The sequence below is a fragment of the Neophocaena asiaeorientalis genome, unplaced genomic scaffold, assembly GCF_003031525.2.
Source record: "Neophocaena asiaeorientalis asiaeorientalis breed wild unplaced genomic scaffold, Neophocaena_asiaeorientalis_V1.1 scaffold267, whole genome shotgun sequence".
Classification (NCBI taxonomy): Eukaryota; Metazoa; Chordata; class Mammalia; order Artiodactyla; family Phocoenidae; genus Neophocaena; species Neophocaena asiaeorientalis.
This window is the reverse complement of record NW_020173204.1, coordinates 1,607,575-1,632,207: the sequence shown is the minus strand read 5'-3', so window position 1 is coordinate 1,632,207 and position 24,633 is coordinate 1,607,575. Positions and strand designations below refer to the sequence as shown.

General features: G+C 36.3%; 1 long non-coding RNA gene across 1 annotated transcript in view; it reads right to left on the bottom strand.

Moving 5' to 3' along the window:
* Positions 1–24,633, bottom strand: part of LOC112399669 (uncharacterized) — a 241,145-nt gene that overhangs the window by 40,896 nt on the left and 175,616 nt on the right. The window contains exon 3 of the long non-coding RNA XR_003003285.1: positions 4,937–5,011. This is a non-coding gene — a long non-coding RNA (uncharacterized LOC112399669). The remainder of the gene's footprint in view (positions 1–4,936; positions 5,012–24,633) is intronic.

Below are 24,633 nucleotides of genomic sequence, written 5' to 3'. Positions count from 1 at the left end.
GTATCTTTTCAGAAATATTCTCACTCTTCTAACTACTCACTGAATTTCTTGGATTCTTTTCACAACAGGGTTCAGTTGTATTCTTCCACGGAGAGGCACTGTGTACGATTTGGAAGGCAGAACCAAAGAGAGGTCATCCTGATTTGGTGGTGACCACTGGGGACAAGCACGTGGGCACCGGCACGGCGGATGTGTGGTTTTGCTCATGACTCGGGGTCTTATCTTTTGACAAGTACTAGCGACAGCGCTACAGGCAAGTCGGATCATTCATGACCGAGACCAGCAGCCACGGAGTCAAGAGCACCTTCCTGAACCCACTTTAGAAGGTTAGGATCTTTGCGATCAAGTTTAGTTATTTGCTATCATGAGACTAGAATTTTCATATATGAGTCAAGTGTGACTGACACTGGAATTAGAAAATGACCTTTTAAAGGTCAAAACAATGGCAGAAATGACAAAGGAGATATTTTTTTTAAATCCTAAGCAAAATTAAATATCAAATTTGAAATTTCGTATTCCTGTCATATAAAGATGATTTTCAAAGCTGTAAGAAAAATACCCTTCTTTAAAAAGTGGACAAGCAGTAGATAGAATGTTCACGCCCCTAAAGCTATAACTATATATTAAAATATTAATTATATATTACAATACTCAGCCTCACTTGTAAACAAAGAAATTAAATTAAAATGAGAACTCTTTTTCACCTAAAATTTTCTTCAAATTGTCAAATTTTTTTTTAAAGTCATCCTTGTATTACCAAGGGTATTTTGAAGTAGGTGTCCTCAGACAGTGCTGGGGGATATATATATTATTGTGTATATTATATATCAGCCTGCATCATAGCAGGAAACAGACGGCATACTCTGAGTCCTTAACTGAGGACAGTTTAATGAAGTTTCTCCTTTTGCAGTGCAGTTGCAGTTAAGGGCATCGTAAGGAAGAGTGAAGGATCAAGGGCTAGCAGCAGCAAAAAGCCATTACCACACTCAAGACTGAGAGGGGAACAAATCGGGTTGGAGGAGACTGAATGAAGTCAGGCTCTGGAAGTGTGGGTTCTGTACGGGAGCTGTAGGTTTACAGCACAGCCATTGCCCAGAAGAGAATTAGTGAGCCTGTGGTGGGTAGAAATAGCTGACCTGACCTACTCCCAACTCTCCATCTCCAGCTTGTGTCTCCCTGTGACTGAGCCCGACTAGAAACCGAACAGCAAGGAAGCCTAAGTGATGTAATCGAATTCCTGCCAGTGAACTTCCCGGACAGAAAGCTGAGCAGGAAGGGGCAAAGAATGGATGTTAGGGTCAGGGCTGGAGGAGGGGGAGGGAAATAGAATACAACCAACCATCATATAGCATAAATTATATCTCTCTAGTAGACATATGGCATTGTGAGTTAAGTTTCATGAAAACGTTCATACACTCAATTGAATAATTCACCTCTAGGAATTTATCTTAAGGACACTATTGAACGAAAATACAATTGCCATTGCATTACTATTTATAACTGGGAAAAAAGAAATAGCTTAAGATTTTAGAGTAATAGGTTAGTATGATGGAGTAATATGTCACCAGTATAATCATGATATATGTGGGTTCTGTGCTTCGTCACCCCTTTGTATCCTCAACATCCTTACCTCTATTTGAGAAAGTGTCTTTCTTTAATGCAACAGGATTTAAATATCACAAACAAACTATACATATACATATATGATTTTTATATATTTATATTTATTTATAGATTTAATTTTATTTTAAAAATTATATATATAATTTATATTTATATAAATATATATTATATTTAATTTATATTTTATATAAACATTATATATATTATTTTTTATATGTATAATTTTTTTTTCTGTTAGGTCCTCCTCTCTGAAGAACTGCAAATATGGATAGCAGCATATGGATTAAAGGATGGGCAGTGTGTAGCAGAGTTGTTACCTACGGAAAAGAAGCAGAAGGAGATCAGAGGAGGAGGCTTCTACATGTTGATATGTGTTCACTCTGTCACTGCTTAAAAAAGGACCCAAGGACGATGGTCAAGAAGAATTGGTGCTGTCATCTGGACTTCACATGTACTCCTGGTCAACTCTGTATGACAATGGGTCGTTTCTAGTTAAGACTTCCACCTGCATGCTTTTCTCATAATTATGGGTTAAATTAGCATTGCAACATATGCAAGAATACTTTGGAATCTGGAAAAATAACGTGCTGTTGAGTATAGTAGGCAGGTTACAAGATGTAATATACCACTACAGCGCACACTGTCTTCACGAACCTAATTTAGATTTTAAAATACCTATTTTAAAATGCCTATATGAACACTATTTTTGAAATGTTAACAGAAGTTAATTCTGGATGGTGGAATCATGCTAACTCGGCTTTTTTCTTCCCTAAGAAGTTTTCCAAAATTTTCTAAATGTTTCTTACATGTATTATCAGAAAATATCTCTTAAGGAAGGGAATTTTTATCTCAGTGTGGACTGTGCAGTTCTAGTTAGTGAATGCTGACTTAATAAAGCTATTTTCTGAGAGGGTTACACATTATGACATGCCAAAACTAATCACTTCAAAAAATCACATAATTTCAAGCCATGCCTCAAAAGTTTGAATTACACAGTACAACGGAGAATGAGAAGTTGAACCACAATAAATACCACAAATGCAGAGGGATACACAATTCGCCGTCGGACTTACACAGATTAAGGTGCCATTAAGTGCAGGTGTTGTGGCCTGATCTTCAAATAACAGGAGAGTTCAGAGGTCTCTTTATTTTAAATAATCCTCATCTTTAGGTTCCTTCCAAGAAAGAAGGAGTTTGGGAAACTGAATATGACACTGAAACTCTCAGCACAGAGGGCATTATCCCCCTCGCCATAACAGTATGTGCTCTGGTCTGGCCCATATCTTCATCTATCAGAGAGCAAAGGTAAGTGAGCTATTTCAGCAAATTACCCCTTAAACGTAGGTCTGAGGTGTGGTGAAAGCAGCCGTGAAGAGTGAAGAGTACCAGGGGCAGCTCTTACAAAGCACAAGCGAACTTGCATGGTGGCAGCTGCCCGGGATGTCGGCTGCCCCCTGTCTTATGAACCATTAGAAGCAACAGAAATATGTGCCCCAGAGAAGGGTGGGGCTGATGTAATTCTATGATCATTTAAAAATTGAAGACATTCAGACAACGCATTCAACCATTCTTGGTTTCAGTTTTCTCCTCTGTGACATGGAAATACCAACACTTACTTATCTCACAGAGCTACTGAAAGGACTGAGTTTGATGTAGGTACTGAGAGCATTGATGTATTCCTTCATTCTTTCAACAGATACTTATTGAGGGCACAATGTCCGGGATATAGTAATGAACTAAACAAAGGAATTCCTACATTATATGCTCTAGTGACAGGACAGACAGCAAACAGTAAAACAAAAGATAGTGATACGTTAAACTAAGGCAATGGGACAGAAAGTGAACTAGTAGCTATTTAGAATGTCAAGCAAGGTCTTTGTGGTGAGATGAGCTTGAGATTACCCCTGAATGCCAGGAAGGATCCAGCCAGGTGCAGAGTAGGGATAAGCCCACCAGGCAGACAGAACATTGAGGGCAGAGGCCCCAAAATGGGCTTAAACATGGTATGTTTGAGGAACCAGAAGGAGACCAGGGTGACCGCATTGCCACGGACAAATGAGAATGCGTGGTGCCCAGTACGTATTATGGGCTCAGTATATAATAGTTGTTACTCACATAATGGGTACGTAAATGGCAAAGCAATGAAAATGCATCCCTGGGAATAACAGGTTTATCACTATAATAATGGTCATGATGTGTAAAAAAATACCTATTATTAGACTGCCACAGCCTGATGGATTGTCTGATGATAGGTGCCAATTGTGATTATGAACCAGGGACAAGTCACATTACAGACCCATGAAGTACTTCAGTTTTGTCCAGTATACTATAATTTGCCACTGAGTTTCTCACAGCCTCAAGTGAAATGTGAGTCAGCCTCTCCAGACCTCAGCAGGGTCTCCCCAAGGCCAGGCTAACTGGCTCCTCCCAGCCAAAGCCTAGGGCCCTCCTGCACATCTGGCCAGAACTACTGAGCAGGACATTATATGCTTGTTGAACATCCTTGTGGGGACATCCTCCTTGATATTATCAAATAAATGCCAAGGACTGAGAAGGAACAGGGTTTTTTTTTTTAAGCATACGTGAAATGACTGGCACTGAAGAGTGACCAAAAGTTGGCCTTATTAAGCTTGGTCCACACACAGCAGTTAGCTATATTGGAGTCACACAGACACACACCGACATATTGATTTTTGTTTTCTCTAATAAAATTACAGACCTGAGCTTTGAATTTACTTCTTAATGAGAAGGTGTTTATTCTTTCGTGATGACTCCTTTAGGCACCCTTTTTTGGGAATGTTTATATAAACTAGACTTTAAATGATGACAAGTAATCATTGTATGACCTCTCTATAATGTTGCTATGTCAATCTCAAAAAACAAATGTTAAAATGTTGTCCAGTATGTATTTTAAATCAATAACATTACCATGGCAACTATTAGCAAATCCATTTTAATCTGTACTTCTCTTGTAGACAAAATAGAATACTTTAACATTTAATAAACACGGCCACTTAATTGACTTTTACTCCATAGGCTATTTATTCTGGTAACTATTAATTTTTCACACAAAGTTAGATAAAGAAACAGAACTTAATTGAAAATAGTAAATACAACATATTTTATTTTTCCCTGAGAGCATGTTCTGAAAATTGATTATTCTTAAAAATAGTGGATGTAATTCCACAGGTTTTCTATCATGTATGATATACTAAATTGTAATTATTCAGGGTAGTGAAGGAGACTTTGCTTTGGATATCTCAAGAGTAACAGATAATAAAACATGTGCTATATAAGCCAATTTATAACATACCTCATATCTGTAAATAATCTTGGATCTGTTCGATATGGTAGGAGGCACTGCAATTTCCATACAGCTAAAATATCACTAACAAAAAGACAAAAGAATAATTTTATTGTTTCCATAAATACATAAAATCAACACCATGTGATTCTGAGACTGAATAATTTGAGAATCAATCACAAAACTTACGGTGTTTCAACATTTAGAGGCATGTATGTTTTCATTAACTACCAAGCACACAGTTGTATGAGCCACAAATTATCTTAGTAAAGACAGCAGTAGTTAAATCTTAAAGCAAACCCCTTCCTCACATGCATTCTTAATCTAACGATGTAAGCCATCGTTTTTAAAGATTACTTTATTCCCTATGTTCTCAATAAATGTAGTAAGCCAACATATTTTTTCTTTTGCTTTACATTTTGCTGTAATATGGTAAAAAGCCTCCCAAAAGAAGACCAATAAATATTATTCACTTGAATTTTCATGTGCAAAAAGGCAGTGATTTAGTTCAATAATTTTACTTTACTTTAACTCATTAGAACTTCAGCTACTGTCTCATCTGTGTGTATCTCTGTGATTGTATAATTTTGAATATATACTTTTTGTACCACCTCCTTAAATAGACAGAAGACAAATTTAACAGGACCAAAATTCTATCAAAAATGTGCAGGTATATGTGGAACTGATTAATCAGGAAACAGTGTTGTTATCAGAAGAATTTGTCACTATCTAATGCCATGAACCACTAATAAAGTTAAATGACTTCAACTTTATATATTCAAGCCATCACTGTCATAACAGATATACAATATTTTACCTTGGGAAAATATTTTGAGATGAAGTAATAAGCAGAAACAATATTTTCAAAGTCTATATTGTGTCACCAAAGCTACAAGCATGAATCTTTGGGAAAGAATTCTTTGATTCATGAGTGTAGCACTTTATAATATTTTTCTTAAACTTCCTAGGGTGATTCTTTTTATATAATTTCACCAAATGACATTATCTCCCTTTCTTGTAAGCATTCCAAGAGAAATATCACCAATATAGGACAAGCACTCTTACCACAAAGATTTATTAAGGAAAATAATCAAATAAACCCCATATATAAACAGATATATAAAATAAGACATATTAAACAAGTTATATGTGTGCATGTAGGTAGTGAGAAATCCTGAGCTATCTCAATCTATTAAACCTCTTAACCCAGCTCCCCCCCAAATATAATAATTTAGACTTTTTTGAACTGGTTTTTAAGACCTTTGAGTGCAATTGCTATATTCAAGTTCCTTGCACCTCACCCTATGCCTTCACTGCTGCTCTCGGGCCAATGGCTATCCTCTGTGCTAACATGGCCTGCCCTAATGTCCACACACCCAGGCTTTGAATTTTTTACCTCCTGTCTTTCAAGAAGCTATTATCTGCCTATTCTCTACATGAGACACCACCATGATGATCAAGATACTGACCAGCCTTCCAAACCACACCCTCGCATTCTCCTGGTCCTTTCTCTCTTGTCAAAATGCAACCATAGATTTATTTTTGGGCAATTTCTAAATTTCATCTAAATGGAATCATACATTATATACTGATTTCATCTGGCTCTTTTGCTCCACGTTACGTCTGAGATTCTCTCTGGATGTTGAGTACGGTAGCAGAGGCACACTGTTTGTTATTGCTATATAGCAGGCTGCACAACCTAGGCACTCTTCACATTTTGGACTGTTAGAGACTGTTCTATGAATGCAGAGTAAGATGTTTAGCAGGAATGCTGGCCTCTAGTCATAAAATGTCAGCAGTAGCGCCCCAAGGTGTGACAACCAAAACTATCTCCAGACATTCAAGTTACCCCCAGTTGAGAACCATAGTTATATAGTCTTCCGTAGTTGGAATGTATCTTATAATTATTTATCCAGCTTTCACTGATGGAAATTTGGTTGTTTGGGGTGTTAGTAACAATCTGGACTTACTCAAGAAAATAAGGCCACCCTACTATAATCATGAGAATAAAGTGGTTTCGTATGTAAATTAGAATTTACACAAACTTCGCGAGAGCTTGGCAGGGGTGGTGGCAGAGGAGGAAACGTAGGATAAACATAAGGAAATTGCCAAACAATGTAAGCACAGGTGAAGAAGAAAGTTTGGGAAGCAGATCCTGGAGACTCCACCTGAAGCACCAAGGCAGGTAGCTGTCAAAGGCCCCCAGGAAAGCTGCATGCTTCTCAAGGTCTGCGAGAACACACCCACCAACTGTCTCAGTCAGCAGCAGCAAGTTAGATTTCCAGCTGCTCCCTGAGAAGATGCTCTGAGTCAAACATCCAACTGCACATCAAGGTCCACCAGTTTCAGTGAGATTCCTGTGAGAAGAGGGCCTCTAGTCCTCTTCACCTTCCACTGTGAGTTACTCTCATTGACAAAACTTAATCCTGAATAATATCAGGAATGGGGTTCCGGAAATTGTCATCCTAAGCTTCTTTTCTGCATTTCAGAGGGAGATCAGAGAGTGATGTTCAGTTGACAGGAGACAATCCAACACAGCAGCTGCTCTAAAGATTCTTGCATGTGCCTTTTGGTGCCAATATGGACTCAGTTGTGTTTGATGTATATGAAAGAGTGACACTGTTGTGTTATACAGTAAGGGTCATAGAGTACTACCATCAACAGTGTCTGAGAGTTCCAGTCACCTCACGTCCTTGCTATCACTTCATACCACTCTACATTTTGAAATTTTTGTGTGTCTTAATTTTAGCCATTCTGGTTGGTGTGTAATGGTACCTTACTGTGGTTTTAACTTGTACTTGCATGTTGACTAATGATGATCATTTAGCACCTTTTCTTATACCTTTAATCCACTGGGATACATCCTGGTTTATAGTGCCGGTCTGTGGCCCTTGCCATCATTTTATTAGTTTGTCTACCTCCTTCTTATTCATTTGTAGAAATTTAAATGTATGTATATACACATGTATGTACCTATATGTGTACATCTATTTCTATATCCATATTTATATCTATGTCTAGACCTAGATCTAGATAGATCTGGGTATGATATCATTATTACTTATGTGTCACAATTATCTTTTCCTACTCTGAGACTTGGCTTTTAATTATCTGAATGCCGTATTTTTTTATTTTGTTTTGATAGTAGGGTCAGCTGCAGTCCTAAGATACAATACAGAGATTTCCTGTAGACTCTTCCCCACTTTCCTCCAATGGTAACATTATGCAAAATTCAAGTATAATATCAAAACCAGAAAACTGATATTAACATAATCTATCAATCATTCAGATTTCACCAGTTTTATACACACTCATTTGTGTGTATGTATTTTAGTCAAAAAATATCTTGAGACAAATGAAAATGGAAACACAACATACTAAAACTTATGGGATGCAGCCAAAGCAGTTCTAAGAGGGATGTGTAGAGTTATAAATGCATGTATCAAAAAAAAAAAAAGATTTCAAATAAACAACCTAACATTACACCTCAAAGAACTAGAAAAAGAAGAAACTAAGTCTGAATTTAGTGTAAAGAAGGAAATGATAAATAGAGACAGAAATAAATGAAACCAAGAAAAAGAGACAAGAAGAGAAGAGATTAACAAACTAAGACTTTGTTCTTTAAAAGATAAACTTGACGAATAAAAGAGAGAGATGACTGAAATAAATAATTATAAATGAAAGAGGAGACATTACAACAGATGCCACAGAAATACAAAGGATCATAAGAGACCACTACAAACAGTTATATACCAACAAATTGGACAACCCAGAAAATGGATAAATTTCTGGAAACATAAACCTACCAATACTGAATCATGAAGAAACAGAAAATATGAATAGACCAACAACAAATAAGAAGATTTGAGTCAGTAATAAAAATATTCCCAGCAAGTAAAAGTTCAGGACCAAATAGTTTCACTGATGAATTCCACCAAACATTTAAAGAAGAATTAATACCAATCCTTCTCAAACTCTTCCAAAAATTAAAGAGGAGAGAATATACCCAAATTCATTTTACAGAGCCAGCATTAATTACCCTGCTACCAAAGCCAGATGAGGATCTACAAGAATAGAATACTAAAGGCCAATATCCCTGATGAATACAGATATAAGAATTCTCAACAAAATACTAGCAAACAGAATTCATCAAAACAATGAAAGGATCATACACCATAATGGAGTGGAATTTGTACCTGGGATGCAAGGATGGTTCAACATATACAAATCAATATATGTGATATACCATATTAACAGAATGAAAGATAAAAATCATATGATGAAATCAACAGATACAGAAAAAGCATTTGATGAAATGTACCATTTTTTAAGATAAAAATTTCTCAACAAATTAGAAATAGAAGAACCATGCCTCAAAATGATAAAGGTCATATATGACAGACCCACAGCTAAGAGCTGAAAGTTTGTCCTCTAAGATCAGGAACAACACAAGTGTGTCAACTCTCACCACTCCTAATCAACATAGTAGTACTGAAAGTCCAGGCCACAGTAATCAGGGAAGAAAAAAGAAACAAATGTATCCAATTTGAAAAGGAAAAATTAAAATTGTCTCTGTTTGCAGATGACATGGTCTTAGATATAGAAAACTCTAAAGACTCCACCAAAAAAAAAAAAAAACCTTCTAGAACTTATAAACAAATACAGTAAACCTGCAGGATAAAAAAAAAAGCATATAAAAATTAATTGCATTTCTATATACTAACAACAACTTACCTGAAAAAGAAATAAAGAAAACATCCCATTCACAATAGCATCAAAAATGTTAAAATATTTAGGAATAAAATTAACCGTGGAGAAGAAAGATCTGTACAGTGAAAACTATAAGATACTGAGAAATAAAATAGAAGACACAAATAAATGGAAATATATCCCATGGTCATGTATCGGAAGACTTAATATTGTTAAAATGCCCATAATCCCCAAAGCTGTAGATTTCAATGAAATCCTTATCAAAATTTCAATAATATTCTTCACAGAAATAGAAAAAATGATCCTAAAATTCATATGGAAATGTGAAAGACCCCAAATAGCCAAAGCAATCTTGAGGAAGAACAAAACTGGGGACATCACACTTCTTGATTTCAAACTACACTACAAAACTCAGGCAATCAAAACAGTATGTTGCCAGCATAAAAATAGACACGTGAGACCAATGGGACAGAATTGAGGGTCCAGAAATAAACCCACGCATATACAGTCAACTAATATTTGACAAGGAGCCAAGAGTACTCAATGGGGGAAAATAGTCTTTTCAATAAATGGTGTTGGGAAAACTGGATATCCACATGCAAATGAATAAAACTGGATCCCTATTTTACACCACTTACAAAAATTAACTCAAAATGGATAAAGATTTAAATTAAATCAAAATGGACAAAGACCTGAAATCATAAAACTCCGGGAAGACAACACAGGGAAAAAGCTCCTTGACATTGATTTTAGCAATAAGTTTTTGTATATGACACCAAAAGCACAGGCAACAAAACCAAAAATAAACATGTGACATGCAATTACATCAAACTAAAAAGCTTCTGCACAGCAGAAGAAACAATAAACAAAATGAAAAGGCAACATATGGAATGGGAAAATACATTTGCAAATCATATATCTGTGTTTTATATTCAAAATATGCAAGGAAGTCATACAATTCAACAGCAAAAAAATCCAATTGAAAAATGGACAAAAGACTTGAATAGACATTTTTTCCAAAGAAGAAATATAAATGGCCAACAGGTACGTGGAAAACTGCTTAACACCACTAATAATCAAGGAAATGGAGATCAAAACCACAATGAGCTATCACCTCACACTTGTTAAAATGACTATTATTAAAAAATAATAATAAGAGATTACAGATGCTGACAAGGATGTGGAGAAAAGGAACCTTTGTGCACAGTTGGTGGAAATGTAAATTGGTGCAGCCACTATGGAAAACAGTACGAGGTTTCTCAAAAAAATAAAATAAAACTACCATATGATCCAGCAATCCCAATTATGAGGATATATCCAAAGGAAATGAAATGTCTATCTCAAAATGTTTTCAGCACCCCCATGTTCATTGCAACATTATTCATAATAGGCACGACATGGAAAGAACTTGAGTCCACTGACAGATGAATTGATTAAAAAAATGTGATATATATAATATATTAACATATCTATATATAAATGCTATTCAGCCATAAAAAAAAAAAGAAATCCTGCCAATTTTGACAACATGGATGAAACTTGAGGGTAGCTAAGTGAAATGTCAGAAAGAAAAAGACAAACATTGCATGACCTTACATAAGCAGAATCTTAAAAATACTGAACTCATAGAAACAGAGTAGATTGGTGTTTGCTAGGGGCGAGGAAGGTGAAATAATGGGTAAAGATGGTCAAAGGGTACAAACTTCCAGTTATAAGATGAATAAGTCCTGGGCATCTAATGTAAAGCATGGTGACTATAGTTAAAAATACTGCTAAATGCTAAGAGAGTAAATCTGAAAAGTTCTCAGAGCATACACACATACACAGACACACACACACACACATACACACACACAGGCACACACACATACACACACGCACACACATACACACACACCGTAACTATGTGAGGGGATGCTTTTGTTAAGTAATGTTACCGTGGTAATCATTTTGCAATATATATGCATGTCATATAATTACATTGTATACCTTAGAGTTATAAGCTATATGTCAATTATATCTCAATAAACCTAGAAAAAATTAAAATGTAATTTCTTTTTCTTCCTGCTGATATTGTTTCTACTGAAAAATCTGGCATTATTCTTCTTTTTGCTCTGTTGAAAAAAAATGTGGTACTTACTCTGGCTGCTTTGAAGATTTTATATTTATCTTTATTCAGCAGTTTTATATAATACATGCAGGTGTGATTTTCTTTTTATTTCTTCTGATTAGGACCATCAAGCTGCTTGAACTGTAAGTTGTTGTCTTTGCCAGTTTTGGAAAATTCTCATACAATGGTATTTCACATAGTGCTTCTGTTTTATTCTCCTCTTTCTCTTGGACTTAAGTTAAATGTATTTTAGATTTTTTTCAGTATATCCTCTATATCATTTATACTCTTTCCTGAATTTCCCATCCTATCTCTATATGTGTTTAAAGGAGTCTGTTTGTGTTTTTAGTTTCCTCATTTTGTCTTCTGCCATATTTAATACATTAATTATTCTACTTCTCTCATTCTTACTTTCAATTACTGTATTTCTTTAGTTCTAAAATTTTACGTTGACCTTCTTACAGATTCCAGGTCTGGAAAGTCCCCATCTTTTCATCAACTGTCAATCTATTTTTACTGCCTGTATTTTTTATCTTGGTTTTTGTGCATTTTATAAACATATTTAGTAATTTTTAGTCATAAAAATTGTAGAGTTTCTGCCTGATGATCTTCCTAAAAAGAGGATTAATCTTCACAAAGGCATGGACTGTGTTGGTGAATCACCCTGGACCAGTCAAGGAAAGGTTTGGGGCTTTGCGAAGTTTGAACTTTCTTTGATCTGCTCTTATCTCTAAAGCATAGACGTATGCCTATGGGGATATGCTCTTAGGGGGCATTCTTTCTCGGATCTTAACTGAAAACCTCCGAGTCCTTTGGAGTCATCCAATGTGTTAATCTCTAAACTGTTGCTTCATTTTCCCTAGAAGTATTAAACTGCTGAAATATTTGCTCAGTCCTTTAGATCTCCAACTATAGCCGGCTGCTTGGTTTCTGGATGTCTCTTCCTGAACACCCCATAGTTTAGGAAGTGGTCAAAAGCCTTGGTGGTAAACTTCATGCAGTCTCCCACTCACTTGTCTGCAGTTATTTTTTTCCCCTCAAGTTCAGTTCTTGGAGGGTCCCAACACCAACCTCTGTGTCCCCAGCATGAGACCTCTATTAGTTCTAGGCCTCCACTTTCTGCCCTTCGTCCTCACCCATGGACTTGGCAAAACGCTGAGGACAACTGCAGAGAGGAATGTGGGACTCAGAAGTCTCTCTCCCTTATCTCCAGAATTTGGGCCCCTCTAGTTCTGCCTGCCTCGATTGTTCTCCAAAGCTTTTCAAGAGTTGTTTTATATCCTAATCCAGCTTTTAACCTTATTAAGAGAAGGGTTAGTCTGGTGGGTGCTACCTTGTTGTGGTTGACAATGGAAATCACTGCTGAATTATGTGAGTTTGCAGTTATGAGAAATCCTAAGGGAACACATCTCTTGAATAAATGTGACACCTCTGAACACTGAAAAAATATCAGATACAGTTACTTCTACTCGTAGGATTGCATCTTCTCTCTTTCTATGTTGTTTCATCTCTTCTCATCTCTTCTCTCTCTGTGATGGTGGTGGGAGTTTATCACAACCTGCTTTTAGTCAAGTAGAAAAGTTGCCAGATCAAATTTAACCTAAGAGTTTTTGTTTTAAATGATTATGATGATTTCAGTAGAACACAAGAAACAATCTTCCCTGTTGTATGGTAGCAGCTCAGGATTTCAAGGTTAACTAATTCCATATCAGCCTAACAAATTTTAAAATTTATAACTAGTTTATTTTCCTTTAAAAAAATGCCCAAGTATGTTTTTAAGGAACACTTAATATTTGAGCATTTGTATGGTCCTTTACCGATGTTTTATTCCACCTGCATTGAATATCTATGTGTGAGAAACCCTCAGGATGTCAGCAGAACATCTGAAGTGCTATGAACTGAGTTATTTAAAATCTAGTCTCCAAAAAGTACTTGAAGTGCCTATAACTCAGCTAGCTGAAGACACAATCACAGAGTGGAACTTTCTATTCCATATGCTGAAGTAGCTCATTGAACAAAAAGGTGCATTAATGTCTACTATGCCGAGAAATCTAACGTTAATTTTTTGACTTGCGGCCAGTGGAGTCTGCTGAGTCTGTTATGGTAAACATGAGATTTTTCAAAGAATTGTCCAGAGAAATCAGCCCATGAATTTCTTTTTTTCTGGATGCTTTCTTACAAAAAAGAACCAAAATGCTTGCTATGAAGTGGGAGGAGGTGGTGGTGTCAGGGTATAAAAACTTAGAAATAGATTACCTACAATCGCACTGGATTTCATTCCCATTCATTCCTATGAAATAGAAATGAAGGTTTATGGGATCTGTAAGATAGATGAGCACTTTAAATCGCTCTGTCCAGTTTCACTGCAAGCTGATGTCTTATCCAAATCAAACAACAGCGTACTTGGGGGCCAAAAGTTGTTACAAGTCTGCCACACTGGGAAATATATGAAACAAAGAAAACAAAATATAGTGAATAGAGCTACTTATTAAGCATGAAAATGAGATTTCTCGGCATAGTAGACATTAATGCACCTTTTTGTTCAATGAGCTACTTCAGCATATGGAATAGAAAGTTCCACTCTGTGATTGTGTCTTCAGCTAGCTGAATTACTTGGATGCAGTTTTAGAAGCATTTCATTCCTCAGTTGTCATTCCTGCAGTAAGCACTAAATCATTGATGTATTTTTCCTCGCAATTCATGATTTCCCATCTTAGAGCAGGAACTGAGGGAAGTATTACAAACTAGGATGGTTTTATGAAAGAAAGGAAAAATAGGAAAGCGATAGTTAAAAGTAACGACTTATGAAGTGATATGTAAAAATCAAGCCACAGGTTATCTGTGGAGGGTATAGGGAGGAGCATCAGAATGTCAGTTTTGAAGAAACTGTGTTATTTTATTATTTCTTCCAAACCTGGAGGCAGAATAATAAGTCCAATGCAGACTTAGCTTGAATTACAAGAGATTTCAATAAACTGCCTGTCTGGGACCCCATAAAAGCCTATTGTGCTGTTCATTACATAAGACATGAAATACAGACAAACCTCAAATCCTGACAATGTACACTTTTATTTATCCATGAAGATAACTTTATGCAACTAACTTTGTGCAGAAATAGATTAAACATCTATTACTGTAATCCTGATGATTTCTAATAAATTAAAAGTTACTTTTGTGAGCCATCCAATTATTAATCATTAGGTGTTGCATTCTTTTAATTAAAATAAATGACCTGAATAATGCATGAATATGTGAATATGAGAATAGTTAATTGCTAAAAAATGTAACGATATTTGAAGACCTTGGGTCAAAATCTGTGGTCAAGTGCATGTACACAGACCCACTGCCCTGAAACATTTAGATACTCCTCTTTTGGTTATTTAAAGAACAACAATCAGTTTTATCTGGAACTGATAGCCTTTGTTAACCTTTAGGTCTGATGTTCTTATTTACAACTTTGAAGCTTGCTCTGAATTCAGAATTAATGGACAATTTACTAGAACACTAGATTAACAGAATTTTATGTCTGGAATGCATAGAAATGTGCAAAGTTGTAAGATCACACCTGGCAGAGCTAACTCTTCAATTGAGAAGGAGTAAGGGGAACTCAGTGGAAAAAATCTTTTTAGAAAGTATGACATCTCCCATCAACCTGAAAGTTCAGTGGAGGACAGCTGACTAGGTTTCCATTTTTTCATCCATTTTGAGTCAGTCATTTATGAATATTTATTCACTACACACTAAATTTTTTTTTTTGCGGTACGCAGGCCTCTCCCTGCTGTGGCCTCTCCTGTTGCGGAGCACAGGCTCCGGACGCGCAGGCTCAGCAGCCATGGCTCACGGGCCTAGCCGCTCTGCGGCATGTGGGATCTTCCCAGACCGGGGCACGAACCCGCGTCCCCTGCATCGGCAGGCGGACTCTCAACCACCGTGCCACCTGGGAAGCCCCCCCACTAAATTATTAATTAGGTTTCTTATATCTCCCTCCAGCCTGTCTTGACCCCTTGATCATCAAAAGTTTTCTTTTATTTTATCTATATTTACTTCTATGAAAGTCTTCTAATTTTAAAACAGTGATATGCTCTATTCAAAGATTTCAGTCCTGTAACAGACTAACTTCCCTTGAAACTGTAATCTATCTCTACATAATGCAGAAACACCACATAATATTATCTTAATCTGCTCGGGCTGCTATAACAAAATGCTATAGACTGGGTGGTTTAAACAACAGACATTTATTTCTCAAAGTTCTGGAAGCTGTGAAGTCCAAGATCAAGGTTGCCAGCAGATTCAGGTCCTGGTGAGGACCTGCTTGTAGAAAGCTGCCTTCACACTGTGTGTTCCCTTTCCTTGGTGCAGGTATTGGAGAGGAGAGGGGGGAGGGGGAGAGACAGAGACAGAGAGAGAGAGATCTGTCTTCCTCTTTATAAGGACACATCTCATCATGAGTCTAACTCTCATGACCACTTATAAACCTAATTATCTCCCAAAAGGCCCACCTCCAAATACTATGACGTTAGGGGACAGAGCTTCAATATATGAATTTGAGGGGAGGGGGACATAAACATTCAGCTCATAACAATGTTTATTAAAGCTTTATTAAACTATGTGAACAACTCCTATTGTATTCTTAGTATCCATGCATTTTTTTTCTGAAAACATTGCTAGGAACTGCAAGTTCTAGGAACTGCAATAAACACAAATTTCTCGAGTTTATGAGGAATTTACAACTTTGTGGCAGAGAAATGCACATTAACAGATAACTGGTTACAGCAGTGAAATAAAAATATATAAAAACTGATGTAAGAACACAGAGAAACTAATTCATTATGACTGGAGGGACAGGGAAGGTTTACAATAAGAGGTGAGAATTAGCTGGACCTTAATGCACGCACAATGGGAAGTAAGGTTGGAAAAATCTGGAAGGCTATCTGGGCAAAGCAAACTGGTCTGCAGATGGATCAAGCTTTTCGAAAATAACCCACTTAGAATTAGCAAATAGCATTCCGAAACTCTATCAGAAAGTTTGTGATATCTGCACAGCCACATTTAAAATTTTTATTTATTTAATTTTTTTTGGTATTGACAGGAGCTGAGGATGGAAAAGGGAGTTTGGACCAGATTATGAAGGACTTTTAAATGGCATGCCAGAGATCTTGGACTTCACCTGGTAGACAGTGGGAAACCAGCTCAGCTTTTTAGATGGTGAATGAGTTAAGATACCAGATTACTAACATATTAAAATAATAGCTAATATGTATGAAGTGCTTTTGGTATACCTTCTCCATATAATTCTATGAACTTTACATGCATTAACTTATTTCATGCTCACAGTAACCTCATTACGTAAATGTTAGGATTTTCTTCAATTTATAGGTGAACAGACTAAAGCTTGGAATCACTTGTGTAAGATCACACAGGGAAAAAGTATCAGAAGCAAGTTTCACACTCCAGTCTTTCTGTCTCCAGGGATTTCACCACTAACATCTAAACTATATAAAATTAAATTTATCAGGGTGGTTTATAAAATGAAATGTACAAGTAAATGATTAAAATTTTGGTGCTAATCTCCTCTCCATTTTGTTTCCCCTACCCTGGACTTGGAAGAGGCTTGTTTTGGATCTTGGGGGTTGGGGGACAATGGGCATCTATTGTACTTGAAAAAATAACTAGAAACAATAAAGGAAAGCTAAATAATATCACCCATAAAAAAATCTATTATTGCACTCCACTGCTTTTTAATGCTTGCTCTAAAAAATTATTGACATGCTCAATATCTCCCTTTTAATTTCTCAGGTAACTTCCAGAGAATTTACGTGAGGTAGATAATAAAAGAGATAATAAGTGGTTCATGAAAGATGATGAAGTTGAATTTAAGAACATACTTTTAAAACCCTTCTAATAAATGTTGCTCGTTTCAAAGCTCTGTTCGGTTCACAGCGCAGGAACAAGATGGCAACATTAACGGAGATTCAGAATAGATTCAAATATAAAATGATGTTATATGATGTGTAGCCATAAAGAGGGATATTCTCCCTGATTTGATGATCTGCTTCCTATGCTTGGTGACCTTGAAATATTATCTTGATTCTATTCACCTCTGTTTTTGATTTATGATTTCCAAATTCAAAACTAGATCTGTTAAATTTATCCTGATTCTTATATACATTCTTCTTTACGGAGATTGTTTTTTCATTGTGAAACTTGTTTTTCCTGATCCTTGTTTATAATCCTGCTACAAATTAGTCATTCTGTTGCCCTCCATCTAATGTTCCCTAAAACAGCATAACTTTTCACCAAGTACATTACTCACCCAAATGGATCATAAAACTAATAAAAGTCCAACAGACTTTTGAGACTGTCAACAGACTCTCAAGGTGTCCAATGGTTGAGTTGCAGAAGTTGTAAAATAAATAATAATACATTTATTACAATCACAAGGATTATAGCTTAGGAGCAGAGTTCCAGTTTGGGGGTTTGGGGAATTGGAATAGCAGTAAAATCCTGGAGAAACCAAGAGAGAAACTCAGGCATAGGAGCAAGAAGACATAAATTCTCTTCCTACAATTTTTAAGTGGATCCTGAAACTGAAGTTTGGCCATAATAAACAGGGTTAAAACAATATGACCTGTAGACTGATGGCATCAAGGTTGATTCGATGCTGAGTCCAAAGAGAAGAACCAAGTTCTTTTTGTATTTGTCCCCAGAAGATGGCCTAGTTGCAGGGCCTTGGGTCAATGTGAAACCAGCCTCCAGAAGTTAAGCCATTGCAGAATGAACAGCATGGTAATGAGGTAAGAGAAGGGACAGGTCCCCAAGCCCTCAATCTGTAAGATACATGAATGGGAGGGGCACCAGGGATTTTTAGGGCAGTGAAACTACTCTGTGTGATACAATAATTGTGAACACACGTCATTCATTATACATTTGTCCAAACCCATAGAATATACAACACCAAGAGTCAGCCATAATGTAAACTCTGGACTTTGGTTGATAACGACATGTCAATATAGGTTCATCGATGGTAACAAATGTACCATCTAGTGAGGAATGATGATAATGGTGGAGGTTATGCATATGTTAAGGCAGAGGGGGAAATCTATGTCCTTTCCTCTCAGTTTTGTTGTGATCCTAAAACTGCTCTAAACAATAAAGTCTATTGAGAGAGAGAGAGAGAGAGAGAGAGAAAGGTGAAACCAGCAACAGAATAATAAAGATGAGGGAAGATGATTCTAGAGGGAAGATTTTCATTGGTCATGTTCCCCAGTGTCCTAGAACAATGGAGGAAAACATTTAATGCCTTGGGTATGTCCGCAATTTTTTTCACTTTACTACCATTTTAGAAATTCAGAGCTAATAAACTCTTGACAGTAGTATTCAGTCAAGTACTAGCTGGCCTCCTTGAGTTCAGTCTCTCCTTCCTCCAAGCCACATGCTACACTGCTTCTATGTTTATGTTTCACAAATCTCTAACTTCACCCCCCGCCCACCTGAATTTCTCAATAAACTCCTGTTACCAGATGAAGTCTAATTTTTCAACATGTCATAGTAGGTCTGAGCAGGTTAAATGTTGCAGTCACCATTTAGTTTACAATCGAGGAATAGGTAAAATAATATTATGAATAAAACATACATACAAATGCGTCCCTTCAAGAAATGGGGAGTACAGTAAGGAAACAAATTGTACAACGTGAAATACAATAAAATCTGATAGATAATAAATTAAACAGTAAAGCAGAAATAGGAGGCAATCAGATGAATTCTAAGAAAGAAACTGTCTCCTGATGAGGGCCTTGTAAAGAAACATGAGTATCATCAGACTAGGGGCTGGTAAAAATTGCTTAAGCAAAGATTAAGCCCGGCTGAAGCAGTGAGTTTAAAATGTGTTCATTTTGAGGAAACAAAGTAGACAATATAGTTAATTGGGGGCCAAAATAAAAAGAGTATGCCATGTTTTGATTTTACAAAAATACGTATAACTTCTTAAAGAATAGGAAGTCTCAATGAGCTTTTGAGATCAAGCCAAATGATAAAATCAGCATTCCACAACTCAAATACTCAACGATTTGAGTTTCAGTTATAGGTTGGGTTTGCCAGAGGAATTAAAGAGAGTGGATTCAGTTTACTCCAATCTGACCAGATGGATTTAGATGGGTATAATAAAATCAAGTGCTGATTTTAAAATAAATACTAATAACAATGATAATAATAGTAAAACAAGGCTATTAATTAGAGGAGACAGAGGAGGAGCAGTAGATAATGGGATTAAAGTTTTGCCCAGGCTCATTACAAAGGAATATGTCCCCAGTTCAGGCATTTTTCCTCAGGATGGACGTGACTGGTGGCAGAAATGATATTAGCGGTTGTTGAATTCTGCTTTTGCTCTTAGTGCCTGTCTTGGGTTTCTAGTACAAAAGGTCCAAGTTGAAGCTCAAAACTTAGACAAACCAGCAAACTATGCATTCCAATAATCCCACCCATATGCTCACTCCTGTTACTTCTGCTCCCCTTACTACCACCAGAGAGAAAGGTCTTTTCTCACTGATTTATTGACTCTTCAGCACTCTTTTTAAAAGCCAGCACCAATTTCAGGTGTACAGCGAAGTGATTCAGTTATACATATACATGTATCTATTCTTTTTCAAATTCTTTTCCCATTCAGGTTATTACAGAAAACCTGAAACTAACACCGCATTGTTAATCAAATATACTCCAATATAAAATTTAAAAAAAATTTTAATCCATTAAAAAAAAAAAAGAATTTTACTTTGCATGACTCTGCCACCTCAAGATTCAGACCAGAAGCATTTTTAATTAAAAAATGTTAAAAATAAAACTGTTTAAATTCCAAAAAAAAAAAAAAAAAAAGCCAGTGCCTAACTGTTAGTGGCTCAACTGTTTACTAAAAGAGCAAACGTTTAGGGGAAAAAACAGATATGAAAATACTCTGAATTTCTCACTCAGTGATGATTCCAAGACGGTCATTTTTGCTTTTTTCATCACACAACTTAGACTCATACACAAATTTGATCTTTCCTTTCCTTTACCTTCTAGTGCAGTGCTTAAGATTATGGACTCTAAAATCAGACCACTTGAGAGGTCACATCTTAGCTCTGTTACCTACCGGTCATGTAATCACATGACCCAGATAGGTAACCTCGCTGACATCAGTTGCCGTATCTCTAAAACGGCAAGAATGATGGACTCCTCTTCATAGTTTATTCTGAGGAGTAAAAGACTCAACACTTGAAAAAAAATAAAATATTGCCAGGGACACAATATAAGAGCTGGCAAGATGAGGAAAATCACAAAATGTAATTTATCAATACGTAATTATTTCTATTGTCCCTTCTAGGAAAACAAAGGTCATCAACGCTCTCCACATGCTACAATCAACGGTCAAGTCTTCATCCTACTCGACCCACCAGCACTGGCTCGCTCACCCGGCTTCCCTTATACCTCGCTCTCTGGATCCCCACCTGCCACTGCTTCCCTGGCCCATCATGGCAGATTCTGCCTTTTCACACAATGTCTCAACAGTGCAGTGCCCCAACATTCAGCACTCAGACCTTTCTCTTTTCTCCTTGTGTGATTTGATCCAGATCCTGATTTACAAACCTTTCATTAAATGATGTCTCCTAAATTTAAGTATCTCAGATAGAACTCTCTCCTGAACTTAAAATTCACACATCCAATTACCTATTGAAAATCACCATGTGGGTGACAAATAGATAGCCCACAATTAAATTCTTCCTAACTGAAAATCGGAGCTTTCCCAACACCTGTTATACCCACAGTTTTCCTGATCTTACTTTACAACTACATCATCCTTTTTGTAGTTTAGGATAAAAGCCTTGAAAACATTCTGGGTTCCTCTTTACTCTAAAGCTATATGTCTAAACTGCCAGTAGATTTTGTTGCTTCTGTCATCAACATACACCCCAAATCTGACCACCTCTTTAGCATTTGCACTGCTATTCCGGTCCATCCTGGTCCAGGCCATTGTTATCTCTTGCTAGGATTATTTGGATAGCCTCCAAACTGGTCTCCTTCCTTTTACCTTCCCCCCAACAATCCGTTCTCAACTCAGCATCGACTGGTGCTTCTAAAATATCATTTCATTCACAACACTCCTCTGATTACACTATTCCAATGGCTGTCCTTTTCACTCAGAGTAAAAACTGAAGCCTCTCCCTGAACCTACAGGGTCTATCCTGACCAGCACCTCTTACTTCTCTGAATATCTCTCTTGGTCTACCTTTAATAACTAATAAATAATGAGAATGAGAATTCCTGGCATACGTAAAAGGAGTAGATTAGCCAATACAAACAATTTATCTAGAGTATAGAATAAGAGGACCAGCATGATGTATGGTTTTGAAAAAATGATTGAAGTTTTTATTACTTTGACTTTCTTATGCCGACTTTGAAGAAAATGAGTTTGCTACCAGATGAAAGAAAAGGGAAGGGAAGGGAGAAAATTGAGAGAGAGAGAGAGAAAGCAAGGAAAGAAGAAAGGAAGTTAGATCTATACATATAAACACACTATTCTTCTTTTTAAAACACACAAAGCAACAATCTATTCCAAGATAAATTACAGTCACAGAGGTATCTCAAATGTATAGGTTTGTAAAACCACCTATACATTTAAACAAATTGTAAAATATGTTAAAGAACATCAGCTATCTCAAGGGTGATATCTACTAACATACAAGAATTCCCTGACCAAGGAATTCTTACTGATTATGACCGTCATTGTCATTAACATCTCCTGAAATAAGTTATCTATAAACAGAGAACTTGAGTACAGTGTGCCAATGTCCACTTTTACTCATGAATGAGTTTTACTCAGAATCCCACATAAATTGACCATTCTATGCAAACACATAACTACTGATGGAGTTGTTTTCTTTGTATTTGAGATGGAGAGGAGCAATCCTGTCCAACTGCCATACTTGTGGGTTATTAATTAATTTCATATCCACCATTATTAAAATATTATTATTCATGGTTGAATGTGTTAATGAAAAGTAACTACTTGTCACAGGCAAATATTATCAAAAGAACAATAAGGCAATGAAAGTCACACAGCCAAAAATGTAATCCACTTGTCACTTCACTGAAGAATTCAATAACGCTGGAGACATGCAATCGTGGGAGAAACATTCAGGACAAACAATAATAATATTCTGGATTTATTTTTCTTTAGACACTCAAAAAAATTTGTAATACTTAAAATGTTGGGAAATATAGGATAATATTGCCCGTGCATGGAAAATTTGAGAAATAAAGCTAAATTTAGAAAAGAAACACATATTCTGATAAAATATACTGGGGGAATTAGTTCAAGCCATAGGATAAATTGATCACATAAATCTCTAGCAAAATATATTAATAGCTACAGTAAAATCCAATAAAACAAAATTAGTATCCTTATGCCTCAAGGCACATTCGACTTCTCTCACAAATCTGTTTCCAACACCATTTCAGCTCGATGCCCTCTGTCTGCCAAGAAAGTTTGTCTTTAAGACTTTTTTCTCAAATAAGGAATCTTTTTAACACTGGAAAACTTTGTATCAGAACCGTACAAAGCTCGTTTTGAATAACCATTTGGACAGATAACTAGAGAAAAACTTTCTTTTCCTTGCTTTCCTATCATTAGTCTAAAAACAAAAAACTAAAACCATAAATAATGCTCTTAATTCTGGCACTTATGCCCCTAATTGTATGTCCATTAAATGAAATAATGTAATGAAGATTTTTTGCAGACCGTAAGGTTATACAATGGTAGGCGGTATGATTATCATTTTATTTATAAGAAAACACCTAAGACAGGGGCTCTGTTATGTATAGCTGGCCAACAAAACATTGCTACCTGTCCTAAAATAGAAGTTTAGATTAATAGATCTGCTACCTTTTCCAGAATACTCTTTTAGTGCTCTATTTAACCACTTGATCTGCTTCCAAAGTAGGTAAATTTATTTTGTTAAGCAAATATTAGAATTACTTATTAGCATAATCATGTTATTAATTTATTATTCAAAAGCTGACTTAAGTAGTTAAATAGCTCATCTTCAGAATGCTTTGCATGGAAGATCCACATTATTTTTCTTCTGGAATAAGAACAGAATCCATATCTTCTCACAAGGATGAGGAGGGTGATAACAGTCCTCAGGGTGAATAACAATGAAACACATACACCTTTCTCAGAAGCCAACCCGATTCAACAGGTACATCACGTTACTTTCATCTTTCCAATTATGTGAAGACAAGCTAATTTGTAGTGATGCGTTAGAAGAACAGTTAATAACTTTGGTCTCCTCAGAAGTACCTATATGTGTAGCAAACACACAAAAAAACAACAACAAAAGAAGTAAAAACCACCCACTCTTTTGTTGTTCTCTGTGTGTCTCTGTTGTACAGATATGAGGCCTACCATCTTGTGTTCTGACTGAGTGTCTTGTTGGCCTAAGGTAAGGACAGCTTTCCTGTGGCTATCACTGAAAAGCCATGGTATTGATTACATGGCAGAGACAGATATTAGGAGAGGAAGCAGTAACTCAGAAGGAGGGCTTTACATAACAAAATGGAAAGTCATTTTGTTTTCCTTGGTTCTCACTCTTTAGAGCTTAGACATCAAGGATTCCAGGTAAAGTGAGGCCGTTTCTTGGTGATGGGTTGAGAGACCATACTATTCCATGGAGGCAAAGGCCATGGCTGAAATATTCCCTGTTAAGAACCTTAAGGAATAGTTGAGTAAACCATGTGGTTGATGCTTTTTCTAATTGCATTTTATTTATATTTTCTTGCATTTTTCAAACCTTTAACAAAGTCCTATTAAAATATTTTAGGCTGGCCTATACTTTGCTACAAAGGTGGGGTATTT